The 17,843-nt window shown below is 40.0% G+C and overlaps 1 protein-coding gene across 8 annotated transcripts in view; it reads left to right on the top strand.

The window, feature by feature from the left end:
* LOC126354545 (uncharacterized) overlaps positions 1-17,843 on the top strand; it is a 51,066-nt gene that overhangs the window by 17,979 nt on the left and 15,244 nt on the right. The window contains exon 3 of one of the 8 annotated variants that reach the window (XM_050004285.1): positions 11,383-11,482. The exons of the other annotated variants lie outside the window; for them this stretch is intronic. The gene's annotated coding sequence lies outside the window, so the exon portion shown is untranslated. The remainder of the gene's footprint in view (positions 1-11,382; positions 11,483-17,843) is intronic. 8 annotated transcript variants of the gene reach the window in all.

A 17,843-nucleotide genomic window follows, 5' to 3' on the forward strand; every position in this document is an offset into this window, starting at 1 on the left:
CAATAAAGCGCAGTCTTTGGTTAGCCTTCCCACAACATGTTTTACATCGTACTTCCAATTTAAATTGTTCGTAATTGTAATTCATAGCTATTTAGTTGAATTTATGCTCTTTAGATTTGACTAATTTATCGTGTAGCCGAGGTTTAACAGATTCCTTTTAGTACTCTTGTGGATGACCTCACACTTTTCGTCATTTATGGTCAATTACCAGTTTTCACGCCATACAGATATCTTTTCTAAATCATTTTCCAAATTGTTTTTATGTTCTGATGACTTTCCTAGTCGATAAACGACAATATCATCTGCAAACAACCTAAGACGGCTGCTCAGATTGTCTCCCAAATCGGTTATATAGATAAGAAATAGCAAAGCGCCTATAACACTACATTGGGGAATGCCAGAAATCACTTCTGCTTTACTCAATGACTTTCCGTCAGTTACTATGAACTGTGACCTCTCTGATAGGAAATCACAAATCCAGTCACATAACTGAGACAATATTCCGTAAGCATGCAATTTCACTACGAGCTGCTTGTGTGGTACAGTGTCAAAAGCCTTCCGAAATACATAAATAAGGAATCGATCTGAAATCCCTTGCCAATCGCACTCAGTACTTCATGTGAATAAAGAGCTAGTTGTGTTTCACAGTAACAATGTTTCTAAACCCATGTTGACTGTGTGTCAATAGACCATTTTATCGAAGGTAATTCATAATGTTTGAACACAATATATGTTCCAAAATCTTGCTGCATAGCGATGTTAACGATAAGGGCCTGTAATTTATTGGATTACTCCTACTACCTTTCTTGAATATTGGTGTGACCTGTGCAATTTTCCTGATTTTGGGTACGGATCTTTTGTCAAGCGAATGGTTGTATATGATTGTTAAGTATGGAGCTAATGCATCAGCATATTCCAAAAGGAAGGCTATGGAGTCATCACAATCCAACCGTATATTTCAAACCTGATGGGTTGCTACCAGTGTCAGGATTACAACTACGTTCGCATGTCCTTTCAAAACAGCCAGATGTATTACTTGAGGTAGGGATGCTCAGAGGACAATCTCCCCTCCCCTCTCAGGGGGCTAACCACTTTTTGACGAGTTCATGCTTGGCTACTATGGAGCCCCAGCCTTTGCAGCATCTTTTCCCTTCCATGTTGGGTGTCTATATCCTCATGCTATTCTTTTTGTCTGCATTATTTTTTTAATGTATAGTAATTTTTCAGTAGCCTGCAATCAAAACAGTCCCTCCTCTGTTTTTTTGTTCTTTGTTTCTTTCTTCATTCCCCTTCTCCTATCCTTCCTCCACTTTGGCGTTTGAGGTTCTTCTTTTTCTTCTTCCTCCCTGTGCACTCCTGAAGGCCGGCCCACATGTCTGATGCATAACAGGTGACTGGGTAACACGTTATTCCCAACCCTGGGTTGACAGGTAGGTTTCGCACATACCCCTTGGTACAGGTCAGGCTCGGGAAGGGGTGACTAACTTGAACTGTTACCTTTCCAAATTGCCAGTTGGTCACTCTCAGGTGTTCGGGAGGTGTGATCTGAGGTGTGAACAGTCACCTAAGGTGGGTGAGCCCCCTTGTGAGAGGGGCCCCTCAGTTCAAGGGAGTGCGCCATTGGAAACACTGGCAATAATGGGGGATTTTCTCCTGATGAGCCAAACATCTTCGTCTCAGTCTAGCTTTACCAAACGTAAACAGAGTGAGACTAATGATTCGAAGACCCTCCCAGTTGCATGTGGATTCCCCATGGTTTCACATACTCTAGATGGTCAGTCCTTTGCTCCGGTTAATCTGTTTATTATTCAAGAAAGGTGTTGATGGAATTACTGGCCCTGTGAAATCCTGCTCTTGTTTACGCAATGGCACTTTGCTTTTGGAGACTACTTGTGATTCTCAAGCACAACAACTGCTTGCAGCTTCGTTCCTCCATGGTTATCTTGTTTGTGTCGAGGTCCAACGAACACTGAATTTTTCCCATGATAGAGTAGTGCTTCCATCAAACATCAAAGCAGGCTGTGAAGTTATTACAGTCAGACAGTACATTCTGAACCTGATGTGCTGCTACCAGTGTTGTCATTACAACCATACTCAAATGTCCTGTAAACTCCCAGCCAGATGTGCAACCTGAGGTAGGGATGTTCATGAGGGTGATTGTCTGCCTCCTCCTCCCCACTATATCAATCACAATGGAAACCACACAATCTCCTCCCAAGATTGTCCTTTGTATCTCGATGAACGGGCCATCTAGGAGATCCTGGTGTAGGAAAAAAAAGGCTTACACTGTTGCTAATCAGAAACTCTTCATTTTTCCATCTGGCACTTACTGTTCTTACTACATCTCACTCCATGAAGACATGACCATGCTGACATTTGACCTCAAATTCAGTGCTGCTGTTGTATAATCGCCCAGTGTCATGGTAGCATCCCCTCTCCTCCCCCTCCAGTTGTATACAACAAGCCATCAATTTTTGCCTATGTGGTGAAATAATTTGCTACACACCTGGCAGGCTTGAAAGTACAGAAGAAATACTCCCGTGTAGACTTTTTATGTCCCTCCAGCCAACAAACATCTGAATCGTCCTCTGCCAACCACAAAGGCTCCAAGAAACCCAACAAAGGCAAATGATCTTGTCATTTGCCAATTTGGAGATCCTCTTCAACGATGTCGCTGCATGATACTCTCATCTGGCCAACATCAATGTCACCGGTCTGCTCACCACTAACTGTTGTTCTGCCCTAGACTCTGCAGGCTGACCGAGAGAGTATGCCGAAGCCTCTGTAGTCTCATGGGGTAGGAACCTCCAGCCTCTGCTCCCTGCAGCAGAGGGTATTCAAAGGCTGGCACTCAGCAGCCACTGAGTTGACAACCCTTCATTTTTTCCCTTTCCCTGTCATGACTCTCCTACAATGGAACATTCATAGCTTTAGATCCAATAAGGAGGAATTATGCCTGCTCTTGGAATTTCAGCGTCCACTTGTTCTCAGCTTCCAGGGAACAAAATTGCATCCTTATGACCACTTTGACCTCACATTTCTTTCCATGTTATGGGGGAGTCATGCTGCTCATCTTGGACGACATTCATAGTCAGACTATTTCCCTGAACACCAGGCTGCAACCTGTTGCAGTCTGCATTGTCCTTCCTCACTTCACCTTTTCCCTTTGTACCATTTATATTCCTCTGTCATTCAGTGTCACCAGGGCAGACTTCCTCCAGCTTATTGGATAACTCACTCACCCCTTTTTGTTGCTCATTGACTTAAATGTGCACTGTCCACTTTGGGGGCTTTCCCAGGACCTGTCCGTGAGGTGCCCTCTTTGCAGACATTCTCAGTCAACTCAACACCATCTGCCTTAGCACTGGAACACCCACGTTCTTTTCACACTCCACAAACCTATTGCCATTTGGACCTTTTGTTCTGCACTGCCCATTTTGCCTGTTTTGTAAAATCGTGCATTCACTCTGACATGTACTCCAGTTACCATCTCCTGTGTGCTATCCATTTGCTGACACCTACCTTACCTATGAGCAAACTCATATGGCAGCTTTCTAAGGCCGACTGGAGGATTTACACCTCCCCCTCAACCTTCAACGAACTTTTCCCCAGGTGTGATGACCACGTGGAATACCTGCAGAACATTCCATTCCTCACACTTCATCTTTACCACTCCATGTCCCAGTCCACTGGTGGATTGAGGCATGCCACAACCCATTTTGTGCGTCAAGATGTGCTGTCGCATTTTTAGCAGTCACCCTATGGTGGTGAACTGTATTCATTATAAACAGTTAAATGCACAGAGTATTCACATTCTTCGGGATAGCAAAAAAGCTAGCTGGGTTTCATTTACTCTTTCTTTTAACAGTTTCACTCCATCTTCTGTTGTGTGGGACAACCTCCATAAGCTCTGGGACCAAGGTCCATTCCTGATATCCAGCCCGACTGTAGCAGGTGATGTCATTGTGGATCCTATTTCTATCTCCATCACCTTGAGCTCCACTCACTATCATTCCGCCTTCCTCCCTTGGAAAAGAGTGGAGAAGGCTCGGCTGATACCCTTCTCCTCTCAGAATCGTGAGTGCTGCAATGCTGCCTTTACTATGAAGCAGCTAGACCATGCTCTCACGTCATCCTGATCAGAGCTCCAGGGGCAGATGACATTTACGTTCAGCAGCACCTTTCTCTTTTGGTCAAGTGCTTTCTCCTTTGTACGTACAATGCTTTTGTTTAGATGACACATTTCCCAGATGCTGGTGTGAAGTCACCGTCATAGTCATATCTAAGTACGGTAAAGACATACACCTTCCTTCTGGCCACTGCCCCGTTTCCCTCACCAGCTGCATTTGCGAGGTGATGGAACTTATGAATCATGACTGTCTGGCATGGTGGTTTGAGTCTCGCAATCTACTGACCACTGTACAGTGTGGATATCGAGTGCGCCGTTCTCCAGTTGACCACCTCACCACTTGGTCAACCCATCTCATGAACTGTTTTCTGTGAAGCACAAGGCTGTGGCCATGTTCTTTGAGTTCGAGGAAGCCTGTGTCATCTGGAGAACTGGTATCCTCCATACTCTGTAAATGTTGGGCTTTCAAGGTCGCCTACCTCATTTCCTTCAGGAATTTTTAAAAGGCCAAGTTTTCAAATTTTGTAGGTTCTGCTTTGTTGGACACTTTTATCCAGCCTCAAAGATCTGTCCTGAGTGTGACGTCCTCTTTGCTAAGCTATTAACTCTATTAAGGTCTGTTTCCTGCCAGGAATCTCTGTCTCTCTTTTCGCTGACAACTTTGCAGTCTATTGCAGTTGTCCATAGACTTGTGTCCATGAGCAGCGACTCCACGTTGCCGCAATCATCTTTACTCGAGCATTGACAGTGGCTTTTACTTTTCCACTGACAAAACCATTTTTATGAATTTCTGGTGGTGCAGTGGGTCTCTTCCACTGTCTTTACATCTTGGATTTGTTGCTCTTGTGTTTTCTGAAACTACTAAATCCCTGGGGCTCATTCTTGAGAGAAAACTTTCTTCATCCTCCATGCTTTACCCGTCCCTCAGTGTCCTACATGTCCTAAGTAGTGCTTCCTCAGGAGTGGATCAGACCAACCTCTTCCATTTGTACCGATACATTGTCCATTTGAAACTCAAGTATTGGTGTTTGGTTTATTCTTTCGCATGTCCGTCCATATTATGCCATCTTAATACAATCCACCATTGTGGAATACGTTGGTTCGACTTTTATACAAGCCCAGTTGAGAATTCTAAACTGTCAGAGAATATTTGAAAGGGTGTGAAAGTTCATGATTCAGTGATTTCATTCATGTTTAGAATGCAAGAGGAGGACATTTGGAGCATTTATTTTGAGTTTATGTGTCAATGAGCTCCAAACACAAAATGTAAACTTTCATTAATAACTCAAAAAACAAAGGATTTTTGGACATACATTTGTATCAACTTTTTTCTTGTTTTTGTGTAAGGAACCTGTCCCCAAAGTTTTTTAAAGTATATTTAAAACACAACTTCCACATGGGAAAAATATATTAAAAACAAAGATTCCAAGACTTACCAAGCGGGAAAGCGCCGGCAGACAGGCACATGAACAAAACACACACACAGAATTACTAGCTTTCGCAACCGATGGTTGCTTCTTCAGGAAGGAGAGGGAAAGACGAAAGGATGTGGTTTTTAAGGGAGAGGGTAAGGAGTCATTCCAATCCCGGGAGCGGAAAGACTTCCCTTAGGGGAAAAAAAGACAGGTGTACACTAGCGCGCGCACGCGCGCGCGCGCCACACACACACACACACACACACACACACACACATATATATCCATCCGCACATACACAGACACAAGCAGACATATTTAAAGGCAAAATATGCCTTTAAATATGTCTGCTTGTGTCTGTGTATGTGCGGATGGATGTGTGTGTGTGTGTGTGTGTGTGTGTGTGTGTGTGTGTGTGAGTGTACACCTGTCTTTTTTTCCCCTAAGGGAAGTCTTTCCGCTCCCGGGATTGGAATTTCTCCTTACCCTCTCCCTTAAAACCCGCATCCTTTCGTCTTTCCCTCTCCTTCCTGAAGAAGCAACCATCGGTTGCGAAAGCTAGTAATTCTGTGTGTGTGTTTGTGTTCATTGTGCCTGTCTGCCGGCGCTTTCCCGCTTGGTAAGTCTTGGAATCTTTGTTTTTAAAATATATATATTGTATTTTTGTTTTTCTAACATGTTGCACATTCACATGGATCTCCTCAGTATTTGCCTACAGAATGTACTATGTATTTCCATTGCTCTGATAACTGGTAATAGCTCCTCTTGCAATATTCCACATTCTCAGGGGTCTACCTCCCAGTTGTCTATACAGTGAACTATGTATTTCATCTTTTTCCTTTGCTCCGATCACTGTAGTATCCCCTGTGACAATATTTAACAAGTTAACAAGCAATACTGCCTTGTACTGTGCAAATTATATATTTATTTAAAAGGGTTAACATTTATAAATACTTTACTCTATGACCATATTATAGTGTCTAAACTGTACAATACTAAATGCCATCATGTTGTAAATTATTTTCATCAGGTGATAGTCCCAGTGTAATTTTCATATCCTTGATTGCTTCTTGTTGTAGCCCCTAAATTTTTTGACCTTCGTAAATGAGTAAAGAAATATCGACAGACAATAGCGAGAAAAGCATTTATGAGAAAGATATATTTCTTAACAGCAAATACAAAATTTAATGGCAGGAAATCTATTCTGAAAGGTATTTTTTTTTTTAAGTAACCTTTTGTAGAAGTGAAACGTGGGTGATAAAACAGTTCAGACAAGAAGTGAATAGGAGCTATTGAAATGTAATGCTGCAGAAGAATGCTGAAGATGACATGGGTAGATTGGGTAATTAGTGAAGAGGTACTGAATCAGAATAGGAAGAAAAAAATTTATGGCACCATATGATGAAAAGAAGGGATTGGTTGATAGGCTACATCCTGAGGCACAAAGGAATTGTCAGTCTTATAAAGAAGAGAACTGTTTAGGTTAGGTATTGTAAAGGAAGATCAAGGCTTAATTTCATGAGGAAGTGCAAATGGATGTAGGTTGTTGTTATGCAAAACTGAAGAGATTTGCAGGGGTAGGCTACTGAGGAGAGCTACGCCAGACAAGCCTTCAGACTGAAGATAACAACAATAACAAAGTTTGTAAAAGTGATTTGAGGTATGAAGAAATGAAAGCTGCCTAGAAACGATGGTGTTTTTGTAGAAATGATTAAAGCTGCAGGTAGTGTAATACAAAAGAAACTTGAAAATAATTTTGCTAAATGACTGTACAATGTTGTAATTTTTCTACTTCAAAAGAACACAGTAAAAGGTACAGACATTTCAGCTTCCATCCTGTTAGAAACAAGGTATTCACTAGACTTATCATCAGTTCCACATTGTTTTTTAATTAAGAAATTGAGCAAGCTGTAACACAGTGGACATCTTGCAAGTCTCAAGCAAGAGTGGAAACCAGTATGGACCAGCTGGTGTGCCACTACTGAACGCTACACCTCTGTATTACTGCCGTGAATACGTATCAGCAGTGTGCCAACAAAACATTTGGAAACGTGTAGTTTTGGACTACACCGTTGCACTGTTGTTATCTAGATGGTAAAAGAAGTCTTGAAATTATGGCTGTTCCAAAACAACAAGGAAGTCCTTAACAACAGCAGTCCAGGAAAAATTCCTCTGTTATACAAAAAGAAAAGAACCTCAGCTGCCCACAGTCCAACCCCAGTTTTTATGTGGTGGGCACAACATTGCCAGCAGCTCTGACAAACAGATTTTGTGGTAAAACTGGTCTCCTAATTCAGGTGGCTACAGCGTCACTTGTCATAATTTAAGATAAATGATTTGCTAAATGAGAAGGCATTTCTTCTTTTGTGGTCCAGCATCAAAATTTATTTGTTGGTATGGACCCCAACTCTCTTTAGTTTGCTGAAATTTGTGAGCTGCTTACAAGCCTTTGTAAACAAACCATGGAGTAACCTCTGAATTGAAATTCCAACAATTAATAAGAAATCAGATTAATCATATAAGTCACATTTTGCAGATCTCCGCAGGCTTAGTTCCTCATATATGTCGTTTTGTGTGCCAGAATTACCAAGTTTCTTATATAGATTTATTAATGTGTGACATTGTTGTTTATATGAATTATGCAGGGAAGTGTGCCATCACTGCAAATCACGCAGGACTTTGAACTGCCTGAATGGTCCAAATGTAAAAGCATCAATGATCAGAAGCCACATATTTGTTTGATATCACAGTGTGTATAGTTGTCAACTTTCTCTAATTTGTCATACCATGGCTAGTACTCTGCCCCGTGACACAGGGTTGGGTGTGATAGGACCACTGTTGTTCTCAGTATGCTTGAACAGTTTGGTAGATGGGTGGACAGAAATCTGCTGTTGTTTGCCGATGATGCTGTGGTGTACAGTAAGGTGTCAAAATTGAGTGAGTGTAGGAATATACATGCTGGCTTGGACAAAATTTCTAGTTGATGTGATGAGTAGCAGCTAGCTTTAAATGTCGGAAAATCTAAGTTAATGTGGATGAGCAGGAAAAACAATCTTTAAATGTTCGGACACAGTCATGTCATTTAAATATCTAGGCGTAACATTGCAAAATGATATGAAATGCAATGAGCACATGAGGACTGTGGTAGGGAAGGCAAATGGTCAACTTCAGTTTACTGGGAGACTTTTAGAAAACTGTGGTTCATCTGTAAAGGAGAATGCATATAGAACAGTTTCGAATTGTCATGCAGACTTCTATAATACGTCAATGACATTTCTGCATGTGGGTGGTTTACTGTGTAGACCCATGTTTAAGGTTTTCCCACAGACAATAATTGAAAGGATTTAGGTCAGAGGAATGTGCAGGCCACAGAACTGATGAAAGTTGCTCATAATGTGTACACCAAGTACATGTAAATCAATCATTTATGTATGGACAGAAACTACTTTCATCACTGAAGATGGCAGAGCACACCCTTGACTCCCTCACAACACTAGCCATGCTTGGTGGTGTTGTGGTGCCAGTGGCTGCCTGGCCAGAGACACATGGTGTCTTAGTCCTTCCACAAGCAGATGGTTCTGATGGTCCTCAGTGACACAGCATATACAAAATGTGTCTGAATTTCTTTCCTGGATGATACTTAGTGGACCACTGCTGGTCAAACAATGCATTTATCTTGATATGTCTGTACTATGTGGTCATTCAGAACCTGGTGTACAGGTGTGAGAATGTTCCACAGACCACTGCAAAAAGTGGGGTCACACCACCAATGCATTGTGCACAATGTGTGCAGCAATCCTACATTGCATCCATCCAGTTTGCTGCAGGCCCACAATATGACCCTGTTCAAATGTTTGTAGTTGTTCAGCAGGAGTGCCTACTCATTGGTGAGGCATGGTTATACCATCGAATGAATGTTGCACACAGTGTTTACCTCTAAACTCAGCACAGTTACTGTCAGCTTCCTGAGTGCCATCTTATCATTATGACAAATGAATAACTAACACTACAGTCCCTTTGTGTACATGTGTGTTATATCCTGGTGCCACTAAACACAGTCCTTTAGGGTGCTGCATCTTTTTTCCTGGCAGTGTACAAAAGTAACACCAAAGCAATATGTTGTTAAGTACAGAACACTGGTGATTATAAAATACCACAAATTTATTTGTTGTATTCTTATTCCACCATGAATTCAGCTGAAATTGAAAAATATAACTACAAATCAAGGTACTGCATGGTTTGTGTTTTTTATTATATGCAAAGTTGTTTTTCTTTCTAATCAGTAATGTACGAGGCGTGTTTTTTAAGTAAGTACCATTTTGAAATTAAAAAAAAAGATGTGCTAAGATATCTCAATAATTTTATTTTTACATGAAAGCCTGTACCTTAATCTACTTTTCTATATAATTTCCGTCAATATTGAAACACTTGTCATAGCATTGTACCAGTTTTTGAATACCCTCCGCATAGAAGTCTGCCACCTGACTTGTTGACCACTGCATCACCACTGTTTTGACTTTGTCATCATCTTCAAATGCAGGAACAGATGGTAGTTGCTGGGCACAAGATCAGGGCTGTACGGAGGATGATCTGGAGTTTCCCGTCGAAAAGATGTGATGAGATCTTTGGTCTGATGATTCGCCACATGTGGACGGGCATTGTCTTGCAGCAAAACGATGCCCTTGCTCAACTTCCATTGACTGTTGCTTTGATTCTGGTGTGATTGTGGCCACCCATGTTTCATAGCCCATAACAATTTGGCTTAATAAATCATCACCATCATTGTGGTAGCACTCAGGGAAAGTCAATGCACTGTCTAAACATTTGGTTTTGTGCACATCCATCAACATTTCTGGTACTCAACATGCACACAATTTTCTGTAATTCAAGTGCTCGGTCACAATGCCATACAAAACACTGCGAGAAACATTAGAAAAATCATCCCGCAAGGAGGAAATTGTAAAGTGTCTGTTTTCTCTCACCTTATTGTCCACTTCCAGCACCAAACTTTCATTAACGACCAAAGGATGCCCACTCTATTGTTGATCATGCACATTTGTGCAGCCATCTTTAAATGCTTTCACCCACTTCCTTACCATTCCATCACTCATAATGTTTTCTCTGTAAACTGCACAGATCTGACGATGAATATCGATCGCTTTTAGGCCTTTAGCGCTAAGATATCTTATAACAGTCCATACTTCACAGTCGGCGGGACTCACGATTATCGGAGGCATCTTAAACACTCAGTACACAACGTAAACAAGGAAGAATCAGACTGTAATGGCCTCAGAGCGTATATTAAGGACAGGCTTTCATGTAAAAATGAAATTATTGAGATATCTTAGCACGTCTTTTTTTAATTTCAAAACGGTACTTAGTTAAAAAACACACCTCGTATTAAAATAGAAAAAAATCTGTAGCTCAGTCACTGCATTCAGTTTCACCACTACTACAATTTTAGGTATACAAATAGTCCTATTGTCTTAGTGTTAATGTATCTCTTCTGAGCATAGGCAGTCAAGTGTATTCTTTTATTTTCATCTTTTTTGGCTTAAACTTATGTGAAAGACATACTCTCTTGATATTTTAGTGACGTTTTGTTTGTGACAATTTTAGAACCATGCTTCATTATGTGAATACAGGATTTGTATTCTGGAATCACACCTTTTACAGTTCTGTGAAATCTTAGTGCATTAAACTGTTAAACATGCAAGAAGTACCTTTAAACCACTTACTAACTAAATCTTATTCATGTGGTGTGTGTGATGTAGCACTAACACATATTTCTTAGCATGCTGATTTATGTAAAGGTAATATGGCATATTTATTCTGCAGCCTGCAGATGTCTCGACTGATGACATGACAAGTTTTCTCTCTGTTACCACCACCTGCAACTGTGTGATCACCTGCTGTCTTAAACGTTCATATTCTGTCAGTAAGTAATGACAGTTTCAGTTACTATCTACAAAACAAAGAGCGTGTGTGATTTTTTTTTTTTGGGGGGGGGGGGGGGGGGAACACATTTGTTCTTAACGTATTATTTCGGATTTTTTTGTGGAGAGAGAGAGGGAGGGAGGGAGCACATTTGTTCTTAACGTATTTTTTTCTGCTTTTGATGTCAAAACTTATCATAAATTAATTTCTGATATTCAAAACATTATGTACGATTCTAACAATTTCACCCCTTAGAAAATGAAACATGCGTATATATTAAACATTAACCAGTTTTATACACAATTCACTATTATGAATTTGGATATTTAATTTCATAAATCAGAAGAATGTTTGAAGGCTTTTAGCAGTTGTCTTGCTCTCTGTATTTCTGATCTCTCTGAAGCACACTCTGATATAATAATTTCAGAAGATTCTTGTATCCAAATGTATGAAAAACTTCTGGGGGTGCGGTGGAGGGGGGGGGGGGGGGGGGGGGGAGAGAAAGAAAGCAGGCATTCATTTGGTCTATCTGTCTCATCTTCCCAAATCTTTCAAACCAGAGATTTTGTAAGTGAAATGGTGCAAAACCTCCACCACAGGAAAATCCATTCCATGACAAGTGCCCCCCCTCTCCCCATCCCCCTCCCCCCTCTCTCTCACATGGCACACACATATAATCTTACTTTTCATTCGAAGTGTTCAAACATATGTGTTCTGAAAGGGCTGTGCTATGTTATCATTTCAGTTTATTTATGCCAACAAATATTTAAGAAAATATATGGCATGTTTACAGAAATGTATTCCTGATGTTTCCCAATTTCAACATACAGGAAACGCTTTTGTTATTCAATTTAGCTGAACACATTATGAATAAAATCTTAAGAAAAACAATATTCCCATATGCTCCAAACCAGAACTCTTACATGAGAAAATTTGAGTTAAATGTGACATATAATTCTTAGTTTGTATGTTGAGAGCTTAGCAATCACCTGTTTAGTTTCACTGCGAGAAACTGATGGCTTCGTTTGTAATTAACCTTCTGGTACGTGTTCAGATTAATGTACTTATTTTGAACATATTAAATACATTTGGAATGTCTGAATTCAACTCATGAATAATATTGTTTTTTGCTGATATTATTATTAAAATGTCAAAACGTACAAAAATATAATTTTACCATGCAGCTTCTTAACATTTTAAACTGTGTTCTCCAAACATTCAGTTGAAACTGCCTGTGCATCATTTATGTGGTGACAATGGAAACATATTGCTAAGGTGATGCACATAGCTATCATGGATGAGCTTAATGTGTTACTGCTGTTATTAAATAAAATTACCCTTTACTATACTGAACTTTACAAAATAGCTTTATTCTGTCATTCTTTTTCCATGTCGGCACTGTGTATGATTGATGGCTTCCTACTAGGCTACAGAGGTGGCTCTCCTTTGGAAACATAACCTTTACTTCTGTCCTACGTCAACCCTGTTGCGTTGAACTGGTAAGATAAGGTCACAGCATAATGACTGAATGTCCATATGTTTCTGCCAGCTTGTTGGTTTCATACCTGGGAGACCGTGGTTCTACACAAAGGTGGTAAAAGTCATGGCATACCTCCTGATATTGTGTTGGACCTCCATTTGCCTGTGGACTCAAGTTGTTGGAAAGCCCTTGCAGCAATATTGGGCCATGCTGTCTCTGTAGCCCCCAGTAATTGCAGAGGTGTTAACGGTGTAGTATTTTGTGTATGATCTGATCTTGATTATGACCCATAAATGTTCAGTGGGATTCATGTCGGGCACACGAATTGTCTACAGTGTTCTTCAAACCACTCGTGAACAATTGTGGCCTGATGACATGAGACATCCTCATTCTTAAAAATTCCATTGTTGTTTTGGAACATGAAGTCCATGAATGGCAGAAAATGGTTTCCAAATAGCCAAACGTAACCATTTCCAGCCAATCATGGGTTCAATCGGCCAGAGGGCCCAGTCCATTCCATGTAAACGCAGCTCACACCATTATGGGGCCACCACCACCAGCTTGCACAGTGCCTTGTTGACAACTTGGGTCCATGGCTTCATTGGGTGTGCACCACTAGCAACAGTCCTTACCAACTGAAATCAGGACTCCTCTGACCAAGCCACTGTTTTCCAGTCGCTTAGGGTAGAGACAATGCAGGCGATGTCATGCTGTCAGCAAAGGCACCTGGGCCCATTGTCTGCTGCTGTAGTTTATTAATGCTGAATTTTGCTACACTCTCCAAAAGGATACTTTCATCATATGTCCCCCATAGATTTCTGTGGTTATTTCATGTGGTGTAGTTGTCTGCTAACACTGGCAACTTCAAGCAAATGCCACTGGTCATCCTGGTCATGGCTGTTAAGTGAAGGCCGTGGCCTCTGTGTTGCCCATAGTGAGAGGTAATGCCCAAAATTTTCTATGCTCGGCACACTCTTGAGACCATGGCTTATTGAGCATTGACTTTTCCTAACAATTTCCAAAATGTGATATCCCGTGTGTCTAGCTCCAACTGCCATTCTGTGTTCAAAGTCTGTTAATTCCTGTCATGCGGCCATAATCATGGAAACCTTTTCAGATGAATCACTTGAGTTCAAGTGACAGCTCTGACAATGCGCTGCCCTTTTATACCTTGTGTATGCAATACTACCATCATCTGTATATGTACACATTTCCATCCCGCGACTTTTGTGATCTCAGTGTTGATCCATAGCTTCCCCTTAAGATCATCACTCACTTCAGCATCATGGTGCTGAAACCAGTCATCTCCTCCTTTCACTTTGCAATAGTAGGTGCCATGTCTGGAAACCGAGAGGTCGCAGCATTGAATCCAGGTTGAACCTTTCAGTGATGTGAAGATTCACCTAGAAATCAGGTGGTTCAAATTTCACGTTAAACTGTCCATCTCCTGTATCTGGTAGGATTATTGGGGTCATTAAGGATGCTTAAATCATTTAATTGCTTCCAAAGCCACAGCAGCTCTTTTAGTCGCCTTGTTAATTGAGAGAGGCAGGTCACTATTAAGTTTTTGTTTTTCGAAGTAGGGATGTAAAAATGTTTCTCTTGATTGACCTCTAACAGGAATCCCCTGGCTAAGAGAGTAATGTTGAACTTCTCTATTCTTTTTAACATTTTATGAATTTGCTTCGGACAGTTTTCAGTGTCACCAAACAAACTGCTACTAACAACACTTAAAATATTAACTCCCACCACAATAAAAAAATAAACTGCAGCGGGCAATGAATAATCATATGTTAGCCTGAAAAGTGTTGTTATAGTTGAGGCAAAACTTTGGGAACTATTGGTTGTTATTATGGCTACTGGTTTCAAGAGGTTGGCTGAAAGTGTGCCATGTCTCATATGTAAGTCTTACCCTACTGCTCCCTTTGTATCTGTCGATGCTAAAGTTACTTTGAACAGAATATAAGAGAGTCATTCAATAATTAAAGAGACAAATTGGTCTGAGGAAAAATTGTTAGTAGGGCGAGTTTGGTACTTTTATGGCTGTAAGTTGGCATCACTGGGATGAGCCCTGATCAGCTGATGTATCAACATTGTTTTGTTTATAACCTCAAAAATACATTTCGTGATGGCGAGTCCGCTTGAATCGTCCACATTAGTTGAACAAAGTTCTATTATTTGTTTTTTACTCACTGAAGGTGAGAAACCAGTGAGTATATTCTGTAGAATGTCTGAAGTTTATGGTGAGGATTGTATGAATCGTGCAAATTTTTACAAGTGAATAGAGCAGTTCAGAAATGGTCGTGACTCGATGATTGATGTACACTGTTCTGGCCGACGAGTTGCAGTTTCAACTCCCTGACTTGAAAGTCAAGTTGATAACATTATTCATCCCACCCGCTGTGTGATTGTGGAAATGATAGTTGATAAGGTTCAAGTTAGTACTGGTACAGTTCATAACATTATCTGTTACAAGCTGAAGTACTGCAAAATGTGCAAGATGGGTGCCCAAGGAGTTGACGTGGCTACGCAAGGAAACAGGGCTGAGAGTGTGTCCAGAGCTAGAGGAGCATTGTGAAAGAGAAGATGAGCACTTCCTCAACAAAATTTTAACTTTTAATGAAACTTGGGTTCGCAATTATTTGGACTGTTTTGTTGAAGTATTTGTAGTTGTTTGCTTTTGGGGTCCCATGTGGATGTTTTCAACTTTCCAGCTATTTTTCAGTAGTAGTATTAGTGTACTGTTCTCTACATTATTCTTTTATTCAGAGGTGGAGAATATTTCAGTTTTGCGAAGAAAGTTAACACATCATATTTACACAGAATAAGAAATTATAAGTAGTAACACAGTTAAATAGTCTTTTTAATGTCAAGAATTGCGATGACTTGTTTAGAATGACAAAAGAAGTCCTGACCCATACAGTTCAGCAAGAACAACACACCACTCTATTCTTCCTTCAGCAGATGTAATTGGTACTTCTTCTAAGGCTGGAAATTCTGTGTGACGTAATGACTCTGAGGATAGTATACTGTTTCTGTCACATGGTTATTGAGAAAAATGTCATTTCCATATATTTACACAAAGGTTTTAGGATTCAAGTTCCATATACATGTCACACAATGACAATCACTTTCATGAAAATTGTGATACAGTACTCAATTATTTTTATGGTAAGAGAAACCAGTTGTGATTTTTTATTTATTATTTTATTTATTTTTATTTATTTATTTATTTTTGTTTGTATACAAAGACGTATATGTAAGAATAAGTGAATTTTTCGTAGTCATTGACAAACTTTATTGTTTTATTAGTATTTGCCTTATCGGTTTGGCGAAAAGCCAGAGATCATTGACCAAGAAATGTTCCAGATTTTTTATTTATTATTATTTTTTCGTTTTATTTATTTATGTTGTGTCACCATTGGGAATCCATCATTTCAGTGACAACTCTGCCAATACAGGAGAGAATTCATTCCGAATTAGGATCATCATTGGAAAATTCAGTAATGTGCATTGCCTTATTCACACAAAAGCCTATCATAATGGAATGTATTTTGCCTTCCAAACAATTAATCCCATCAAAATGAAGTGAATTTTATAGGAATAATTGGTATTTAAACACTTGTTAGGAAGACAAAATCAAAGAACTGCAATTTGTTGACTAAAACTGAAGAACAGGGAAGTTAGCCTCTCTAAGCTGCTACTGTGCTCTGTGTGACCTGTTCATAGGACTGTGAAGTGTAACAGAAGGCTCATATTTCATAATCTGACTGTAGATCAGGAGTTTGCTTGACACAGGGAATGTGCCAAGAAACAAATATGAATACAAGATACAAAACGTACCCTAGTGTGTTGTTCCTTGCTTCAGAATTACTGACAATCACTAACTGCATGGCAGCTAAAATATATTTTTTTTTATAGGAAGGAGGAAGAAAAATTGCAGATACAGGACACATTTTATCATTATACGAAAATTACAAATTTATTTGTGATATTGATTGTGGCCAAGATAGATACGAAGCCAACACCTACTACAGTAGTACAAGTTTATATGCCAACTAGCTCTGCAGATGACGAAGAAATTGAAGAAATGTACGATGAAATAAAAGAAATTATTCAGATAGTGAAGGGAGACGAAAATTTAATAGTAATGGGTGACTGGAATTTGAGTGTAGGAAAAGGGAGAGAAGGAAACATAGTAGGTGAATATGGATTGGGGCTAAGAAATGAAAGAGGAAGCCGCCTAGTAGAATTTTGCACAGAGCACAACTTAATCATAGCTAACACTCGGTTTAAGAATCATGAAAGAAGGTTGTATACGTGGAAGAACCCTGGAGATACTAAAAGGTATCAAATAGATTATATAATGGTAAAACAGAGATTTAGGAACCAGGTTTTATTAAGTTGTAAGACATTTCCAGGGGCAGATGTGGACTCGGACCACAATCTATTGGTTATGACCTGTAGATTAAAACTGAAGAAACTGCAAAAATGTGGGAAATTAAGGAGATGGGACCTGGATAAACTGAAAGAGCCAGAGGTTGTACAGGGTTTCAGGGAGAGCATAAGGGAACAATTGTCAGGAATGGGGGAAATAAATACAGTAGAAGGAGAATGGGTAGCTTTGAGGAATGAAGTAGTGAAGGCAGCAGAGGATCAAGTAGGTAAAAAGACGAGGGCTAGTAGAAATCCTTGGGTAACAGAAGAAATATTGGATTTAATTGATGAAAGGAGAAAATATAAAAATGCAGTAAATGAAGCAGGCAAAAAGGAATACAGACGTCTCAAAAATGAGATCGACAGGAAGTGCAAAATGGCTAAACAGGGATGGCTAGAGGACAAATGTAAGGATGTAGAAGCTTATCTCACTAGGGGTAAGATA

Source organism: Schistocerca gregaria, chromosome 3 (genome assembly GCF_023897955.1).
Source record: "Schistocerca gregaria isolate iqSchGreg1 chromosome 3, iqSchGreg1.2, whole genome shotgun sequence".
Taxonomy (NCBI): domain Eukaryota; kingdom Metazoa; phylum Arthropoda; class Insecta; order Orthoptera; family Acrididae; genus Schistocerca; species Schistocerca gregaria.